The sequence below is a fragment of the Rhinolophus sinicus genome, linkage group LG03 (assembly GCF_036562045.2).
Source record: "Rhinolophus sinicus isolate RSC01 linkage group LG03, ASM3656204v1, whole genome shotgun sequence".
Classification (NCBI taxonomy): domain Eukaryota; kingdom Metazoa; phylum Chordata; class Mammalia; order Chiroptera; family Rhinolophidae; genus Rhinolophus; species Rhinolophus sinicus.
This window is the reverse complement of record NC_133753.1, coordinates 51,912,968-51,932,019: the sequence shown is the minus strand read 5'-3', so window position 1 is coordinate 51,932,019 and position 19,052 is coordinate 51,912,968. Positions and strand designations below refer to the sequence as shown.

General features: G+C 44.5%; 1 protein-coding gene across 6 annotated transcripts in view; it reads left to right on the top strand.

The window, feature by feature from the left end:
• CGNL1 (cingulin like 1) overlaps positions 1-19,052 on the top strand; it is a 140,527-nt gene that overhangs the window by 90,797 nt on the left and 30,678 nt on the right. The window lies entirely within an intron of this gene.

Genomic DNA, 19,052 nt, shown 5'->3' with positions numbered 1-19,052 from the left:
CCTTTTGACTTAGGGACACCACCAAGGAGAAAAAGAAAGAATGATGGTAAATATCTGATGCCTTAGGGACTGTCAGCCTGTCTGGGAAAATACAAAGGTGTGGCCACCATACCATTTTCGGGTTCTGTGTAGTAAATTGATGAACAGTTTGGGGAGGTTCTTATAAGCACTGAGAAAGAGAGTTAGACTAATCCTCATTGTCTTGGGAGGCGTTCAGTGCAATTTGGATGATGACCAGAAAGTATTACTTTCCCTGGTATCGATTGACTTCCGTAGCATTCATGTCCCAATTCTACCGTGGCTTCAGTTAAAGCCATGTGAAAGGTGAAGGAATTAGGAAGGCATGTGTTTTCATATAAAAGCACAACTTTGGAAGCCTATAAAGTGACTAAATGACAAGAAAAATGAAAGCATACTTCTAGAAGACCAGAAATGTCTTAGTAATCCAGATAAATGTTACTTGTAAAAGCAAAACTGATAACCAGGAATGACTGTGGAATTGGAGCCTCATGAACTCTGGGAAGTGGAGATAAGATAAATAAGTGGAGATAAAAGACTAGAGGAGGGAAGTGGGTGTTTTCAGGGAAAATATTCACAGAGTTGTCCTGAAGTGCAGTTGGACGTGCTCACAAAGGCAGCAGATACATTCAGAAATAAAAAGAAAGCCCAAACTGCCTTATTTCCTTCTTTGTAGGGTCTTAAAACCAAAATGGGACTATTTGCGAGAAAGTCATTCTAATTATCAACTGAACAGCTTGAGAGTCATGCTTGACCTAGTAATTGGGTGGATAGACTTCCACTCCTTACCAAGTTGGTTTTGTAAAGGAATTATCAAGGCCCTCAGGAGAGAGGTTGGTGCCGTGTGCTCAGGCCACACAGACACAAGAGGAACCCTGGCCATGTGATTTAGGGCATGTCACTTAACTTGTCTGAGCCCCAGTTTCCCCTTCAGTAAAATGCATGTAATAATAGCGCCACAGAGCTGCGGTGAGGGCGAAGCGAGATTGTTGGCAGCACAATCTCCAGCACCCAGTAGCTGTACCAGGTGGATGCTCGTAGGCTGGGCAGGAGAGAAGAGTGAGGGGTTGGGCTTAATGTCACTCTGGTGGCGGGGGGAGAGTTGGACATACTTTGCGAGCAGCACATCACTAATCAGAACAGTGCAGCAGATTTCCTCAGCCCCACATCCTACTGGGCTGGGTGACATGAGGGTGGTGGTGGAAATAGAAGGTCAGGGAGTGATAGTGCCGGAGGCTGCAGGGCCCTGTGTGTGCCTGGCTCATCTGGTGACTTCCAGCAAAGGGCACCGGTGACCTTGTCATCCAACAGGAAAGGAAGTCTTGGGCAAGAGGGCTTCTTTGTTTGCTCCTGTGTGTGTGTGCACCTCTTCTGCCCTGACAGGCGGAACTAGCTGTTTGTTTTGTGGAACAAAGAACAGGCCTGGTTAGATTGGGCTGAGGGGTGGGGTTGGGGGTGATTCCTGACAGGATTCCTGTTGGTTAAAACAAACTCTAGGAGCAGCATCTGGCTTGTATTTTCCTGTTGCAGATGGGGAATAGAAGAAAGACACACACACACACACACACACACACACACACACACACACACGCTTAAACGTGGACCCAGCAGTCAGAGCCCCCAGAAAAGGGTCCTGAGTGACCTGACACTCTTCATCTCTGCTTCTTATTCGACACCAGTAGGAATATTATTGGGGACAGCTGCTAACCACAGAGTGGAATTAAAGAGGGGCCTACAGTGTCTAGAAATGCGGCCCGTTGCTCGGGAGTGGAGGATTAGGGTGGGCCAGGCACAGGGGCAGGCCCTGCAGAATCGGCAAGCAGTGGTTTCAGTGTCAAGGCCATGGCGAGCTGTGCGGCCGAGATGTGGGCTGGCAAACATGCACATGGTGGGGGGTGGGGGTGGCCCTTCAGATCCCTGTCCATATAGGGGGAGGCGTCTACTTCTCGCAGCGGACGCTTGCTTCTGTGCTCCCAGGGCCCTGGGCTTCATGCGAGAGAGGAGAGCATAAAAGACACGCTCCCTTTTCTTGAGGATCGCAGATGGGGATGGCCTAGATGTAAAGCAGAATCAACCAGAAGCCAACCAGTCCCTGCAAGCTTCCACGCCTTGGCATGTGCTCTTTTTCTACCTGCACTGCCTTTCCTTTCCCTTTTCTGCCTGGCACCAGCTTTACCTATCACATCTCCTGGTAGAGTTAAGGCTCTGCTATTTCCTCTCCCCTGGTATTTGGTTTATGTCTCCATTATGGAATCTATTGTATTGTACTTTCTTTTTCATACTTTAGATTGATGGGTTCAACAATTTTTTTTTTTTAATTTTATTTTATTAAATTTATTGGGGTGACAATTGTTAGTAAAATTACATAGATTTCAGGTGTACTTTTTTTTGAGTATTTACTTTGGGCCAGACACTGTATTAAACCGAGTGAGCAAAAATGGACATGTGCTTCTTGCCCTCAGACAGCTTACAGTCTAGTGGGAGAGAATATAAAGGAAAAAAATCATATAAGTAAATACAAATTGTGACTGTGACAAGCAAGGCTCATGGAAGAGAGGGGCTAGATTTGACCTTGTCTGGAAGGTCAGGGACCATTTCCTTGAGGACGTGGTGATAAGGCTGAGCAGGAACTAAAGATATGGAGAGGCCGAGGAAGAGTCTTCCAGGCAGATGTGCAAAAGCCTTGGGGTAGGAGGGAGCATGATACAGGAGGAAGCTTAAAAGCAAAAGGCCACTGGAAGGATAGGGCGAGTGAGGAGGAGGAGTGTGACGTGGAATGGGGCTGGGAAGGTAGACAGACTGCGTAAGCCCTATGGACTGAGTTAAGGTTTGTTGTTTGTTTTTGCCTTTATCTTTACGAGCACAGGAAAATCATTGAAACATTTAGGGGTGACATGATGTGGTTTGAGATTCAAAATACTCTTTCCTGCCCTAGTGTGTGGGGAATGGATTGTAAAGGGCAGAAGAGGGGATGTGGATAGACCTGCTAGAAGGCTCTTGCTGTTGTCCAGGAGGGAAATGATGGCAGCTTGAACTGGCGTGGTGGCAATGGAGACGGAGAAAGGAGCGTAGATCTGAGATAAATTCAAGAACTCCTGGGATAAATTTAAATGGCTTTTCTTATGACAGGACTTCTCAGAGCCTTTAATATGTAGGCTAAATGTCAGTTATGATTCTCAAAGAAAGGACTCAACTGTAAGAATTTTTCAGAAATATGTGACTGCAAAATTCTTTTTCCAAATAATCTTCCACAATACTTTTGTATTATAGAATACTTTTGGGGAAATTCTGTGTTACATAATTCTTTTTTGGGAGGTACTTTCCATAGAGAGTTCTGGATACTATAGAAGAGCCTGTAATTGGGAATGAACCTGACACACAGTATAGAGAGGGATGTATTTGACAGAGTTTGAAGATTTGGGCAAGATCAGATTGACTCGGTCAATGTAGTCAATTTAGGAAGGTTTTGGAGGACAGGCTACACGGAGTTTGGATTCAATCTGTTCTGTGTTGGGAATCATTCTGGACTCTGGGCTGAGCTCTGTCGTGGTGGAAGAGTCATCTTGGCAAGATCATTCTGGAAGATGTATTGTAAATGAGTTGAGTGGTGAGGTGTGTACTAGAATTAGGTATCCTAGTTTTCTGGACGTGAGTAGATGAGAACCTGAGCTTGGGTGGCAGAGTTGGAATGGGAACACACATCTTTTAGGTTGAGAAGGAAACGTAAGATGTGTTTCTTCATACCTTTTCCGCTTGGCGGGTGGCCACGATCAGCAGCAGAAGCTAAAAGAGCCTCTTCTGTGTTTTTCTGAGGCCGGATCAGCACAAGGACTTCCTTGGGGCCCTTGGGTTCCCAGGCAGTGCTGGGAGAGGAGGTCTATGTTTAGAAGGGCGTTGTCATTGTCAGGGAGCAGGAGAGGTGTTACTTAGGATAACAGATAGTGCTAAGGAGGGAGGGCAATCTAAGTCCCTCGAGTTCCTGCCGCCGCTGAAATTCCACTGTGTGACTTTGAACAAGTCACTTAACTTCTCTATGCCCTGGATTGCTTGTCTGGAAAATAAGTAGCTAGAACAGATGTCAGGCTCTTCGTAAGCTGAAAATTCCAGCCCTCTCAGGGAACTGAAAACCCATGAACTAGGGCAGTCATTTTTCAGCTTAAGCAAGACCCCGTGCTTCTCGGAGAATCATAATTTTGTGAAAATTTGGATTGAGAATGGGACCTTTGCAAAAATGCGAGGAGTGTCCAATTCACACATTCCTTTGAAATTCTGGCATATTTTCTGAGACAGAGATGCAGCAAAGTGAGGCAAATTTCAGTCAGGACAGACTTCTCAGTAATGCAAAGGTAAACAGCACCCTAACGAAGGTATCTGTTAATTGGGGACTCAGTTTAGGAAAGAAAGGTGCTAAAAGTGCTAAAAGTTTATTTTTATGTACAGTGTTTGGAAGTTGAAAGAATTTTCTCATAGAGGCATTGTTATAAATTAGAGTTAAGTTTTCAGGCCAGATAACAAAAGCTCATGACAGAGCAGAAAGTGTGTGTTGACTACAAAAAAAAAAAAAAGAAAAAAAAGAAAGAAAAATACATGTGCAATGGGGCAGTGTGTGTTTGGTGACTGTCATTGGATGCGTTAACATATACCTAGACACTTAAATGACATATAGAGAGGCAGTTCATTCACTGAACTTGAATCATGAGTGCTCTGTGTGCCAGGCACTGGGCTGGGCCCACAGTGAGAGGCAGGCCCTGCCTGGGAAGAGCTCACTGTCTAGTTTTCAGCCTGTCAGGTTCTCAAGTCAGGCTGCCTGGGATTGTATCCTGGCTCCACTGCTTACTGGCCTTGAGACCTTAAGCCAGTTACCTCTCAGAGCCTCTATTTCCTCACTTACAGGCAAAGGATATAATGGTTCCTTCCTGAGCGGGGAACTTAAGAATGAAGTGAGATGCCCATGGAAGTCAGTGCAATGGTCGGCATAGAGTGAGCGCTCAGTAGATGTTGTTATGCCTGCCTGGCCCAGAGCTTTGTCCTGGGGGATGTAACCAGCAGTTCAGCTGGGGCCAGTGGGGAATTGGGCCCCTAGTCCAGTTCCCCAGGGTAGCTCTGGAATGAGATGGGTGGAAAGCGTTGGCCAGTCGTGAGGGGAGAGAAGGGTGGGAGGGAAAGGAGGCTAAGGGAAAAAGACATCTCCTTTTCCCCAGAAGAGTTATGGTATTACTTGCCAGCAAAGAGAATGGGGTTGGGGTGACAGGCTGAGCCTCTGGAGCTGAGAAACGTATTCAAGCCAGAGGGCTGTCAGAGGTACCCAGATGGGGAGGGAGAGGAAAAGTACTGACAGGTGAAGAAGGGATGGGAGCAAGATTAGGACCCAGCAGTGATGCCCTGACTGTCACCATTGGTCCCTACAGTACTGCTCACAAAGAAGCGTTCTGGGAAGGGTCTGATGGATGTCTGTGTGTCTTGAGGTGGCTAAAGCTTTTTTTGGCTTGTGGACTTGAGTTCAAGCACCGGATTTTGTCTTTGGTCTCTATGCAGACATGTATCTGTGAGGGATCTGTTTTATTCACTGGGAGACTTTGTCTTGGGAATTTGGGGTAACTGGTAATCAGGATGACGGTGGACCAGACTCTTCAGGGAGTATTGTTTTGGTTTTGTGCCCCACACTTTGAGAGGATACTTAATACCACATTCTGGTGGGTGAGGAAGGACCTTTGAAAGTTTAGCCTAAAGAAGAAAGGCCAGGATAGAATGGTATGAGGGCTTCAAGGTTTGAAGGGCTGTCTTTTGGAGGCAGAATTGTACTGTCCTTGGTTGGTCCCATTGTGGTTGCAGGAATGTAGATAACAGCTCAGCATGAAGGAGATGCTTCCATGACTGAGACCTGTCAGAAGATGGAAAGGCCTGTTTTGGGACGTAGTGTGTTTGTTTCCAGGCCCTGGAAGGAGAGGGTGAAGGGCTGCTTATCTGCCAAAGATGCACTGGGGGGTGGGGATGGAGGCTATTGGAAGTTCAGATTCTGGTTTAAACCAGAGAAACGTGGTGTCCAAGACAGCGCTGACATTTTACCGCTTTATGAACGAGTGAGATATGAATGGATGAAAGAGTGAGTGAATACCAGGTCTTTTTGAGCTTATCTGGAGAAGTGGACGCTTTGGTAGGCCAGAGAGAAGACATAACATTTATTTGCCCTTTGGGCATCAGATTCACAGACATGGACACGGTCAGAGGCCATTGGACCGTTGTACTCATGATCCTCTCTTTGGGCTGCAATTACTTGCACTTCAGTTGTGAATATGTTTAACTCTTGTGAGACTTCAAACTCCTTAAGAATGGTACTTCTTCTTGTTCAATTTGTGGAATTATTGAGTGTAGACAATCAGTGTTGAGTGTGCACATTCTGACTTGTATTTCCTTCTCTCCTGACATTTGATGGCTATGGAAGCATGACTTGCCTCAGGTCAAACAGCTAGGGGGGGCTGCCCTGGGACTAGGGCACCCATTCCATCCTGCCTCCAGAGTTGCTTCCATGTAGGCCACTCAGAGGTTTGTAAGCAGTTGGGATGTTTCCGTGCCAGTGATAGCCTTTTATTACACTCCCACCTAAGGACACAGTTCAGGACTCCTAGTGTTTGCTCAGGGGTCTAGTGGCAAATGGCAGATTTTCCTAGCTATGAGGTCTGTTGTATGTCCCGAGAGCTTCACTGAAATGCTGTAACTGTCAGAGCTGGGGCTGGGAGGGGCTGCCAGGCTCTGAGAATCCTCAATAACAGGTCAGTGGGAGCCCTAGTGCGGGACTTCCCCAATCCTGCAGGGCTGGCCCCAGGGATGGGCCAGATCTTTGCGAATGATATTCAGGTGAGCTTCTCAAACGCGTGGTCACCTGGGCTGGTGTGGGTGTCTCGGGTCAGGTTGGTGTGTGAGGTCCCCAAGGCCCGAGTGCCTGGCCAGAGGCAATGCTTGTGGTTCAGTAAGTGGCAGCCAGCTACTTAGCAGGGGGTAGGGGAGAAGGCCTCTTATCAGATGAGGCCTGGAGGGCAGTCTGGAGCCCAGGGCAGAAGGCGTGAGGACTGGGTCCTTCAGTGCACGGGGTGCCACAGCTTCATTGGCCCTGATGCTCCAGGGCTCACTCAGGGCAGGCTGGGTAAAGGGCTTAGAGAGTGAGGGGTTCTCCTCACTGAGCAGCTGCCACATGCCCGGCACCCTGCTGGCTGCTCCCACAGACACTTTTACACTGAGCCCTTGCAGTCACCATGAGAGTGGACACAGGGTTACCTCCCTATTTTGCAGAGCAGGAAGCAGACACTCCAGTTCCACAGCTGGTGAGTGACTGAAGTAGGGGGACAATAATGGTGAAGGTCACTATAATCACTGCTGTTTCTTTAGTGCATATGGCACGCCTTGCCACACGCCACATACTTTACACACATGACTTTTAACCCCCACCACACCCCTTAAATCACCATTTTAGGAAATTGCAGCTCAGTAAAGGGTAACTGACCGGCTCAGAGTCATGTGGCTTGTGGGTGACAGTCAAGATTTGAACCCAAGTCTGCCTGACTCTGGAAACTGTGCTCTTTCCTTGTTACAAGCCCGCTCCCTCTTTGGGGTGAAGCTTGTGATATACTCAGTATTTTCAGTGGACTGAGCTGAACTTGCAAGTAGTACGTCTTTCCACAATGTGGTAAGTTAGGTCACACTGCAATAGCCCCAGATCTCAGTAGCTTAACTAAGAAAAACTTATTTCTTGCTCACTTTACGTTTCCCAAATGGGTCATGGCAGTGTGTAGCTAGAGGTTGCTTTGCTCATCAGAGTCCCTGGGGAACGCCCACATCTGTGATTGCTACATACAGCAAGGGAGGGGTATATGGTGAATCACTAACTGGCTCTTAGAGCTTGTACCTGGATATGACATGTGCTACTTGAACTCACATTTCATTGGCCAAAGCTCGTCACATGGCCAGACCTGACTTCAAGGAGGCAGGCAAGTACAATCATACATGTGCCCAGAGGGGAGAAGGGCTGAAATATTTGGTGAACAGCACGAATGACTACCATGGTGTTTTATGGGGGCCTCTATAATAGGCTCCCCATGTGGCATTTTAAAAAAGCTGAGGGGATCTGGCCCTGGAGCAGTCCTGGGACAGGTCTTAGATTAGGCTTGGTTACTCCATCCCTCCCCCTCTGCCTCTCCCAGAAATTCTGAGGAGGAGGGTGACATTTTGTTCTCCCTTCATTCAGAAACAGAGGGACGGAGTGAGAGTCATGCTAGCAACCATGGCTGGAAGACAATGGGTCCAAAGGGACGGAGGGCAAAACGTCACCATGTTTCCTTCAAGCCTCTGTCTAGAAGGAAATCTGTGATTTATGTTCTGTAACTTCTGGGTGGTACATTACTAATTCCTTCCTGGACACTGTTTGCTATTTATATAATGATCAGTGTTTTGACACTTGGCACTATTGTCTTTCATTTTTCTTGATCCAGGCAGTGAATGGATCCATAATACCACCCCTGTTTTTAAGAACACTAAACTGCAGTTCAGAGAAATTGTTACTTGGACAAAACCTCAGAGGGGGCAGGTGACTATACCTGGATTAGGATATTCCTATTTCTGGCCCAATTCCCTTTGCCCATCAGTTCAAGTTGGCTGCTGACCCCAGCAGGCTGGCCTCCAAGGTGGGACTGGAGACTGTGGGCTTTGCCAGAGCCCAGTCTGCTGAACTCCGTCCCAGGGAATAGCCAACAGCTTTGAAGGAGGAAATAAATAAAGGTCATCCTTGTATGTCTTAACTCGGGCAACTGTGGGAACCAGCCTCAAAGCGTAGTGAGAGTATTGGCCCAGCCTCTTGCCTCTCAGCTGTGATGTCAGTTCCACATTTCTTTCTCTGGTTCCTGTTAGCATTGTTCCTGCAACCATGGAGGGAGGGGGACACAGGGAAAAGTTGGCCATTTTCTGTTTGGAAATTTGGTCTAGTTCAAGGGTGCAGAGAGGCGCTCATAGGTCACTGGATTGAGAGTTCTTGGTTTAAGCATTTTTACTTAAAATTTTTAAATGGCATGATTTTTACATCTTAGGGTTGATTTTTCTCATCATTTATGGAAATGTGGGAGCAGCAAAATGGGAAAGTTGAAGGATCAGCTTTCACAAATAACAAGATTTCTGGGAAGGGAACAGTATAGAACTGTGGACTCGATTAGGACCTGTTGGCTTCCAGATCGAGCCTTTGGTTTATCTTGGAGGGGTCCCCACAACTCCCTAGTAGGCAATGCTGTGGAGAACCTGCTTGTTTATCTTCTGTCTTCAAAAATCCTGTTCAACCTGTTGGACATGTGTGTGCTGATAGCAAGCTGATTTTAACCATTTGTAAAGCCATCTGGTCTGTCAGTGACAAAGTGACTCTAACTGGGTGTCTCACTCACCCCTACTTTTATTTCTGCCCCCCGCCCCCAATGTTTTCCTGGTGATGCAGAGCTATGGATACATGGCATTGTCTGGGTGGAGTCCCTTTCACCAGCCAGCAGCTCCTTTAAGGGCTGACTGCATTGTGGGGGGATGTTGGGTTCTATAAACAGAACTTTTATATGCTGATCACAAGATTAGTTTAGATTGTGGCTGTTACAGTGAAGGAAGTCATGTCTTATAAATATGACGCGCAGTTCTTTTTACCGGTTGGAAACAGAGGACCCAGGGAAACTGGGAAACATTTTTTAAGTTTTTTTTTAAAGGAGTGGTGTAAAAAAAACCACATAAATGCAAAAGCATAATTAAAAGTCTGTAACCCAGGGCTCTGTGTCAGAGAAGCCCCTGAAATGCTGTTTTCATGGTAAAATTCCATTTTTTTACCCCTTTAAATCAGTGTGCGTGAGCATATCTACAGCCACCAGTTGGCAGGTGGGAAGCTTCCTTTTCTCTGGCCGACTGGGGAATTTTCCCTGAAGATGCTGACCCACTCGGAAGAACCTAGTAGCAAGTAGCAGAGATCACAGAGAGTCGGAGAGCTGGATTCAAGTTCTGGTTGTGCAACTTTGGCTTCCTTCTTTTCATACGTAGCTATCATTGATTAAGTTCTTACTGTGTGCCTGAAACACTGCTACACACTTAGCATGTTTCCGTTCATTACTAGAACAAGGGGAAAATCAAGGCTTAGAGAGAAATAAGCGGGGCCAGTTCAGGTTGGCTGACTACAAGGCCGGAACTCTTTTTGTCCTTTTGTTTTCACTGAGGTAACATTTACATAACATAAAATTCACCATTTTAAAGTATACAGTTTAGTAGTTTGTTTAATTCGGTGTTGGGCAACCATCACCACTGTCCCAAGTCCAAAATATGTCCATCACTCCCATATGAAGCCCCTTACATCAAATTCCAATCTTCCCCCAACCCGGGCAACCACTAGTCTACTTTCTTTCTCTATGAATTTGCCTATTGTGGACATTTTATAGCAGTGGAACCATGCCATATGTCAAGGCCTGCACTACTGAGCATGTTGCCTCTTGAGAAAATCACTTGACTTGTTTAGGTGCAGAGTATTTTATCATAGGCATTTTTATCCCCACCATGGGCATCAGTATAGGTTTATTACATGGCTTAAAGGAACACCTATGTGAAACTCATTCTATGAGCAAGTGTGAGGCATTTTATTAGCATAACTTTTGTCTTGGACCTGTGTCTGAATTACAGGCCACTCAGAGCAAACATTGCTGGTTTTTAACTATTTAGAGGAAAGTATATTGACTTATTTCATAAGGAGATTGTTAAGAAAACCAGTGATAACTTTAACCTATGTAATCACCGAGTTACTGTAGGAAAAAACTGTGTAATTGAATATGATTAAAAAGGAGTATCTTTTAAGTGGTTTTGTAAGCAGGAAAATCACCACTAGGGCAATGGGAACAAAACAGAATGTAAACCAAATCTTCATGATACATTTAATTAAGCATGATGCATGTACAGTTGCTGAGTTATGGCAAGTTAGTGACCGTGGGGAAGAGAATGAGCTAGTCATGCTGTGTTCTGCTCAATGGCAGGAAGTTGCCTGTCTTTAGATAGGGTTCTGAGCTCTAGGTGCTATGGCAGAGACTGTGGTAAATATGATCTGAGTTTAGCTGATAGCACTGGAAAAGGAAATCAAAGCATGATGTTATAGGAGTAAAACGTCTGGAACTTTTAATTTAATTCCCTGATTGCTTAATACTGCCCAGTTTCTTCAAGTTCGTTCTAGAATCCCAGACTTTAGAGCTGGCAGGGACGTTGAAATTAGCTGGCAGGGACGTTGAAATTTCATTGACAGAGGAGGAACCTGAATGCAGATAGAGGTGAAATGACTTATGTAAAGTGGTCATACAATAAATTATTAGCAGAATCTCGTCCAGAATCCACGTCTTCTAAGAAAAGGAAATTGAATATTGACCTCCACTCATCTTGGCTTTGGAATCACTCTTCCTTGAAAATGCTTGGGGTGGTAATGAGTACCCTCAAATTTTTTGCCCCATTATTCCCATCTCTTTCGTGCACTGCTCCCTTGCCAAAAACAAACATACAAACGCAAACAAACACAAATAAAAAAGAGCTTATAATTGAGAAATCCAACAGTATAAACAATGCACTTCTGAATTGCAAATATGTTGGGAAGGAATGGTGTTGGCATTTGGGAAATATAGTGAGGGAATTTTTGGAAACTCTGATGTCACTCTTAGAAAAGGGGATTGAAAATTATGTTTTTCACTGGCTTGCACACCCTACTTGACCAAGTGGTAAGCAGGCAGAGTCAAAAAGGAAGAAAGAAAACCCATCACTGTACATTAGCGCAGAGATTTCATCCCTTTCGAGCTTTTTTGTATCTCTTTCTTTTTGGATTTTCTGACCCATTTAGAGCAAGTATTACCTATTACATTTTCTTTAAGGGTGTGAATTGAGCTCAGAGGGGTCAAGGGCTTGCATGGGTCCCAGTGTGAGCTGGCCACAAAGCTTGCAGTAGCATCCAATTCACCTGCCACGCAGTGCCAGAACTGGAGTCCTACCAAGGAGCATAAAGGAATTGGCAGCTGAAGCCTGAGCTGGAACCTCTGCAGGAAGGCCTTGAGGTCAGAGTAGTCTCTCCACAGTGTAGACCTCACTATTCAAAGCGGGATCTATAGCATCACTGGCACCACCTAGAAGCTTGTTAGAAATCCAGAGTCCGGGCCCTGCTCCATCCTTCCTGAGTGAGAACGAGCATTTATTTAATGAGATCCCCACATGAGTCCTATTGCTTATTAAAGTGTGAGAAGCACTGGTGCAGTGGCCTTATACAATTCACAGATAACTAGGGACGGAGATGAATGTGCGGCCTCTGACTAAAAAACGGGGTGCCAAAACAATGTGTACCTGTTGTCTTAAAATGTGTACACATTTTTTTGCACCATTTTTGGGGCACCATCTGTATATGCTGTTTCTATTCCTAAATAGTTTACTGTGGCTCAGGTGAGGGGGTAGTAGAAGACACAGTACACAGTATCTTGTTAAGAGTTCTCTACATATTTGGAGTGAGAAAGGGACTCATTATTTGTGACCCAGGTCCTCATTGTTGAAATGAAAGTGGTGTCCACAGCAGTGATGTTGAAACGGTGGTCCCCTCCCAGCAGATGACCTAACCTAGGGGACTCTTTGGGTACCCATCAGCTGAGATCCTGCAGCTTCAACACATTGGAGTGTGGGGTGGCCAGTGACATGGAACCGACAAACCCACATTCCATTCCCTGGACTCTGGGCCTCCACGCCTCAGCTGTTTTCACTCATTCAGCAAAAAAGGGAGACAGAAAAGAAACAAAAGCCGGCTGTGGCAGAGGCCTTGTTCATTAGCAAGCCCTGATGTATCTGTGTGGTGGGTCTGCACTAGAACAAGCCAGGAGAGCCTGTCCTATGAGGCGACTTGTTCTCCATTAGGAGCAAACATGTCTGAGGTGTCAGGTCTGTGCTCCCGCAAGGAAAGTCTGTCAATGCCTTTGGACCAGGAAAAATGCTCTGACATGGCCATGTGTAGTGCTATTTGGGAGTTTTCTACTTGTCATAGATAAAAGTTCCCCCTGACCCCAAGGGATAGTGTAAACATTTCTAAATGTGGGTGTTAACTCATGAAAATGTGCCAGCTCGGGGTGACCAGTTAGCTCATGAAAATGTTGGTTAGAGCGCAGTGCTCTTAACAAGGTTGCAGTTCGATCCCCACATGGGCCACTTTGAGCTGCGCCCTCCACAACTAGATTGAAACAACTACTTGACTGGGAGCTGATGGGTCCTAGAAAAACACACTTAAAATAAATAAAAGTTTAAAAAAAAGAAAAGAAAAGAAAATGTGCCAGCTTGTAAGCAGGTCATTATTTGTAATGAATGGTGGTACTTAGCAAAGATTGGGATTTTGGTTTTTGTGTGTGTGTGTGATACAATTGTATATTCCTCTCCCCACCCTACTTTTAAATCAGTAATTGGAGCATATGGTTAAAAGTCAACTATTTTAGAACTAGTGGAGATTTAGCAATTCAGCACATTGAAACATGCTGTTCGTCTGTTTTGGAAGAATTTTCTTAGTTGCCATCAGTTTACCAGACTATCCTTGACTGGGAAATGGGGCTAATTTTTTAATGAATTAGCCAACCAAGAAACCTGACTTGCCCTTGAAATAAGAAGGGGGTCATCTAACGTGTTCAGTGCAGTTGCCCTGGAGAGACTGTTCAAAGATCTCGATTCTCCCTTTTGAGAAACCGAGGCCTGATATTTAGCTGGTAAAGATGGGCAGATTGCCATCTGAAGCCAAGTTTCAAGATTTAGAACCACAATGGGTGAGCTGTGTAAAGTCCTGCCCTTTGGGGAAACACCTGTGGGTTTTTTTGGCCTGGTAATAATAACAATGGCTACTGTAAGAGCCGTCACCTCATTTGACTAGGTATTTCTAATGGTGTATGAGCTAGGTAACTTCACCCCCCTTTTTACAAATGAGGAAGCTAAGGCTCTGTGAGGTCCCAGAAAGAGGCACAGCCTGGATTTGAGACTTTTTCCCTCTACACTGAGAACTATGCATTTTTAGAATTAAAACTGAGAAATCCATTCTTGAAATGATTGATGTCTGTGCGACTTGGGCTGGCATTTGTGTATGGGTGCTGGGTGGGTGGGGAGGAGAGTGTTTGGCAAAGCTACAGGCTAGAAGTGGCACATCTTCCCAGAACACCAGTGACACAATATCATACTACAAAAAGAGACACGGAATAGAATGAAAAATGTTACGGTGTCGAGTGCAAAATGTACATGCATTTTTGATGGAAAAACCCAGGCCTTGAAAGCAGTTCTTTGTAGTCCTTGGATGTCTCTCATCACCCCACATTGGACCTGCCTTAGGGTTGCTTGGGTAGAAAATTTGCAGAAACACTCATGTAAGTGCAAGTCCTGGGCCATCTGGGCCTTGTCCACTCTCCCAGCTCTATGTGGTGAAAAGGAATTTCTTAACTCTGTAAACCAGCGTGGGAGAGTTGGCGCCATGCTCTGTTTGTACAGCTGCTCCCTGGGCTCCAGCGCTGCTATCTTTCAGGACCCAGAAGTATCTGTGTTGGGGGAGGATTGCTAGAGGCTGGAGGAGGTGAGAACTGGGGTGTGGAGGTGGTTGTCTTCCAAGTGCTCATGGCTATTGATAGTCAATTCTTTTCAAAGAAAATGTATATTTATTAAAAATAATTTAATATCTATTGAATTCCCATAGTTTAATATTTAAGTTACAAGAGGGTTTGCAATGGAGTACTTCCCTCTGCTTCTTTCCACACCTCCAATCCCTTCTTCACAGCCAGTGTTACCAGCTGCTTGTGTAGCCATGCGCATACATATTCCCCCCTCCCTTACCTTCTTTTCATACAAACAGAAGCATGCCGTGCGTACTATTCTGTTCCTCACATTTCCCTCACTTTCTTGTTCCTTTTTCCCCCTAACTGTACAGGATATCATTGAACTGATATAACTCATTTAACAAGTGCCCAATTAATTGGGATTTACTCATTTTCAATCTTTTTCTCTTATAGTACTGCAATTAATAATCTTGTTTATATATCATTTTGCACACATGTAGGATGAGTGGCTGAGGAGAAGTTGCTGGGTCAAAGGGAATGTACACTATCATTTTCACTAATCCTTCCAAATTGCCCTCCAGGAGCTCATGCCAGTTTCTAGCCCCACTAGCAGTGGATGAGAAAACCTGTTTCCTTATACCACCCGCACATTGTATATCCAGCCTTTTGACCTAGGCTGTCTGATAGGTGAAGAAATGCTTTCAGTGCAATTTTAGGAGATGGTCTGAGCTTGGAAAACAATGGAACATAGCACGTCTGCTACTTTTGCCTTTGTGGTGAGGACCTAGTTTGGTGTTTTCAACCTTTTGGAAAGGAAGAAGAATTGGAGTTGATTTTTGTTAACGATTTATGCCCGCCTGTATGAATGTATGGTGGTTAAAATATTAAAAAGCGTGTTTATTGTGAGACCAGGATGGCTTCTTCTTGCGTTTTTCCAAGATACTACATAGGTGGTATGACATGCTCAATGAATCATTAGAAACTGTGTGCTCTTTGGTTTTATTCATGATGGATCATCCTCTCTAATCCTGTTATGACATACCTGACTTAAGATCAAAGACTCACTGAAATGTACCACGTTTCCCCCAAAATAAGCCCGGATCTTATATTACGGTTTGCTTCAAAAGATACATGAGGGCTTATGTTCAGGGGATGTCATCCTGAAAAATCATGCTAGGGCTTATTTTCCAGTTAGGTCTTATTTTCGGGGAAATACGGTAGTACCAGCAACTTAAGTGAGGTCAGCAGGATTTGTCCCCAGTGACCTCCTGTCTGAGTAGATCTTTACCAGCTCTGGTCTTGGTGGAGTTCTGCTGCCTTTGCTACATTCATGAGATACAAACGTAAGCATTTGGAAAAGATGAGGCATAGATCAAAGTTCATAGTTGGGAGGGCTTTTGGAGATCCTTTTGACCGATTTTCTTTTCACTGGGAAGTCATGGAGAAGAACTTGCCTGTAGGCCTTGCCTTGAACAAAGGGATATGATTTTTAGTTTTTCAGATTCCAGGACTGCTGCAAGTGAATTAGGTATGGTTTCAGGCAAAGGAAGTTTGTCCTACGGGCTTTATATAAAATAGTGGACTGGGTGTGTGTCGCAGGGTAGGGCTAGGGAATGGGTTCTGGAAAGGTTTGCTCCTTTATCTAGCATGTCGGGGTGCCCGTTAGGCCTCAGTCCAGGTTAAACCAGATCTGGTTTTCAGTGCCTTGTTCTTCCTGAGATGTCTGGGTGAACGAAAGAGCACTGACCACACATGTAAGTGTTCTTTGTTTTACTAGAAGATTTAGGCAGCAATCTCTAGTCTCCTCTTCCTCTCAACTTGTGCCTCCGTAGACCTCAGACTACTGGGACAAATGTGTCACCTTTCCCCTCTGTCCCAACTTCACCTCCAGATTTCCTCTTTTTGTAATCAGCTGTGTTAAGATATAGTTCACATAACATGAAATTCAACTATTTAAAGTGCACGATCCAGTGGTTTTTATTATGTTCATAGAGTTGTGCAACCATCCCACAGTCGGTTTTAAAATATTTTCATCACCCCCCCAAAAAAATCCTGTAGCCTCCAGTTGCCATCTCCCAATCATCCCGTCCCCTCAGCCTTAGGCAAGCACTAAGCTACTTTCCATCTGTAGATTTCCCTATTATGGACATTTCATATAAATGTCAACCTGTGGCCTTTTGTGAATGGCTTTTGTTCATGTAACATGTTTTTAAACTTTATGCATGTCGTAGTATGTATCAGTACTTCATTCCTTTTTAGGCCCCCCAAATATTCTATTATGTGGATATACCACATTTTGTTTACCCGTTCACCAGTTAATGGACATTTGGATTATTTCCACATTTTTAGCTATCATGAATAATGGTGCTGTGAAGTTTTTGTGTGGCCATATGTTTTCACTTCTCTCAGGTATATATTTAGAAGTGGAATTGCTGTGTCATATAACTCTGTTTAACATTTTGAGGAATTGCCAAACTCTTTTCCAAAGTGGTTGCACCATTTTACTTTCCCATCAGCAATGTATGAGGGTTCCAATTTCTCCACATCCTCCGCAACACTTGTTATTATCTGTCTTTTTGATTAAAGCCATCCTAGTGAGTACGAAGTGGCACCTCATTATGGTTTTGATTTGCCTTTCTCTAATAACTAGATGTTGAGCAATTTTTCATGTGCTTATTGGGCCTTTGTATGTTTTCTTTGGAAAGATTTATGTCTATTCAGATCTTTTGCCCTATTTTTAATTGGGTTATTTATCTTTTTATATTGAGTTGAAGAGGTTTCTTAAAAATACATTCTAGATTTGGGTTATCATATATATGATTTGTAAATACTATTTTCTCTCATTCTGTGCATTGTCTTTTCACTTTTATGATGGTATCACTTGCGGCACAAAAGTTTTAAATCTTGATGAAGTCTAATATATCTATTTTTTCTTTTGTTGCTTGTGCTTTTGGTATTGTGTCTAAGAAGTCTTTGCCTAACCCAAGGTCACAGATATTTACTCCCGTGTTTTCTTCTAAGAGTTTTATAGCTTTAGAGCTTACAGTTAGGTCTGTGATCCATTTTGAGTTAATGTTTGTGTGTGGCATGAGGAAGGGTTATGATTTCTTTCTCTTGTATGTGGATATCCAGTTGTCCTAACAGCATTTGTTGAAGATTTTCCCCATTGAATTGCTTTGGCACCCTTGTTGAAAATCAATTGACTGTAAATGTCGGGTTTATTTCTGGACTCCCAATTCTATTGCATGGAACTGTATGTGTATCCTTATGTAGCCAGTGCCGCACTGTCTTGGTAACTGTAGCTTTGAAGTCTCATATTCTAATGGGAAAGTTAGGGTAGGAATGGGCAGTCTAGACTTTTTCTTTCCTTGGTCTGACCAGTTATTGGATTCTTTAGATCCCTCTTCACGCTTCCAGCCACACTTTATTTCTCCTTGTTCATCTTGTTGGTTTCAGTAAGAGATGATAGCCAAGCAGCCCTGAGAAATCCCAGCTGTTGGGCCCTTTAGTTTTCCCCTCCCCATGTCAACTAACTGCATTCTGACTCAGTAGCTTGGCTCTGACGGGTATCCCCAGATGTATAGAATTAAACATTCGGGTTGTGAAGAGATGCCCTGGTTTCTGAAACTCTAATTGGTTAAGTTCAGTTTACTGTGCTGTTAAAAGAGTTAAAGATCTTTCTGAACAGCTACACCAGCAAGCAAGCAATTCTGGCGGACAGCTCTCCCAGGTGGGCTGTGACATAGTCTTCAAAGCTGGACCTTATCCTCCCTGGGCCTTCCTTTCCTTGCAGGTTTCGCAGCACTGTTCCGTGAGCATCCGATTTGCTGATCTGTGTTTCCCCGAAAATAGACCTAACCAGAAAATAAGCCCTAGCATGTTTTTCAGGATGACATTCCCTGAACATAAGCCCTAATGCATCTTTTGGAGCAAAAATTAATATAAGACCCAGTCTTATTTTCGGGGAAACACGGTATTGGCATCGTTGTAGTAGTGGAGAAATGGAAGGCGAGAGATCTGCCGGGAGAGGTGGAATTCTGGACAAGGCTACTTGCCATCACTTCAAGTTACTGAACCAAAAAATAAAAGGCCCATGTGACATGTGGACTTAGCAGTAACCCTCCTGTAATTGTTGCCATCCCTTTCGGTTAGGAATTGTGTGCAGCACAAGCTCATGTTCAGATGATAGTGCCTAAAGCCTGCATGATGAGCTCTATCATAATTAAAGCAAATTTTAATTTCCCTTTCTGTGTTGGACATTGAAAAAATCTATACCCAGACGTTGTCCTTCATCAAGAGCTTCTATTAAGGGGCCCTGCACATGCTGAGGGGTCAGGGGAGTGAGCTCACCAGAAGGCAGTGGTTATAAGAACAGGTTCTGGATTCAGTCCGCCTGAATGCTTTTCCTCCTAATTGTACACGGACAGTTCCTTAATCTACCTAACTTTC